The sequence below is a fragment of the Laccaria bicolor genome, genomic scaffold, assembly GCF_000143565.1.
Source record: "Laccaria bicolor S238N-H82 LACBIscaffold_483 genomic scaffold, whole genome shotgun sequence".
Lineage (NCBI taxonomy): Eukaryota > Fungi > Basidiomycota > Agaricomycetes > Agaricales > Hydnangiaceae > Laccaria > Laccaria bicolor.
The window spans coordinates 1-1,603 of NW_001890318.1; positions in this window are offsets into that span (position 1 = coordinate 1).

A 1,603-nucleotide genomic window follows, 5' to 3' on the forward strand; every position below is an offset into this window, starting at 1 on the left:
TCATTCCCTAGGTCAGGTGTATTCATTGCCTCTTTCATATTAAATGCTGTGTGCTTTCATTGAATATTTCATTATCAATTCTGGGTGCTTTCATTGTGCATTTCAATAAATATTTCATTAGCTAGGTTATATGTATCGTGGGAAATTTATCCCAAAAAGGAAGGTACATGCCCTAAAAGGGTAATTGACACTGACAGACTACAAAAGATTGCTGATATACTACAAAAGTAAGTTATAGCCTACAAAGTTTACTAATAGACTACCAAAAAGACTACAAAAGTTGGACATAGACTACAAAAGTTGGACATAGACCACAAAGGTCAGACAAAGACTACAAAAATTAGTAGTGTCTGCTTTTTGAGACTACAAAAGTTAGTAGTGTCTGTTTTTTCAGACTACAATGGTTTGTAGTGTCCGCTTTTTTCATTACAAAAGTTAACAGTGTCCGCTTTTTGAGACTACAAAAGTTAGTAGTGACTGCTTTTTCAGACTACAATGGTTTGTAGTGTCCGCTTTTTTCATTACAAAAGTTAATAGTGTCCGCTTTTTGAGACTACAATGGTTTGTAGTGTCCGCTTTTTTCATTACAAAAGTTAATTGTACCTGCTTTTTCAGACTACAATGGTTTGTAGTGTCCGCTTTTTTCATTACAAAAGTTAATTGTGTCCACTTTTCTGACATATAGTATGTAGTGTGGTTAACTATGTATATATAGGTCATTGGGGATATGATTGAAGGATTGGGATGAGTTGACATTCTGCCACTTATGAATAGTTGCTTTTGATGTCAGGTCCATGGCTGTTTTCCATACTTGCAATCTGTCTTGTCTTTTCACATGGGAAGCCACTATCCTATCTTTGATGTTGGTCAACCTTCCACTCAGATCAGTATCTGCTCTCCTATGTCTGACCACAGTCAATCTTCACATGATTTTTTTGGAGGGATAAATTCTCTGTCCTACCAATGCAACTTGTCATGTCTTTCAATACCAAGACCAGTTGTCATTGTCGAAGCCTTCACCACTGGGGTCAGCCTTGAGTAGATTGATTTAAAGGTACCAAAAGTGAATTAAATAGGTGGTTGGTCCTGTCTGTTTTTCAATGTCAATCCAGGATTCATATGAAGCACACCCTTTGATTAGATAGGATAGTGACTTCTCATGTGAAAAGACATGACAGATTGCAAGTTTGAAAAACAGCCATGGACCTGACATCAAAAGCAACTATTCATAAGTGGCAGAATGTCAACTCATCCCAATCCTTCAATCATATCCCCAATGACCTATATATACATAGTTAACCACACTACATACTATATGTCAGAAAAGTGGACACTATTAACTTTTGAAATGAAAAAAGCGGACACTATTAACTTTTGTGATGAAAAAAGCGGACACTACAAACCATTGTAGTCCAAAAATGCAGACACTACTAACTTTTGTAAAAAGCGGACACTATTAACTTTTGTAATGAAAAAAGCGGACACTACAAACCATTGTAGTCCAAAAAAGCAGACACTACTAACTTTTGTAGTCTCAAAAAGTGGACACTACAAACCATTGTAGTCCGAAAAAATAGACACTACTAACTTTTGTAGTCTCAAA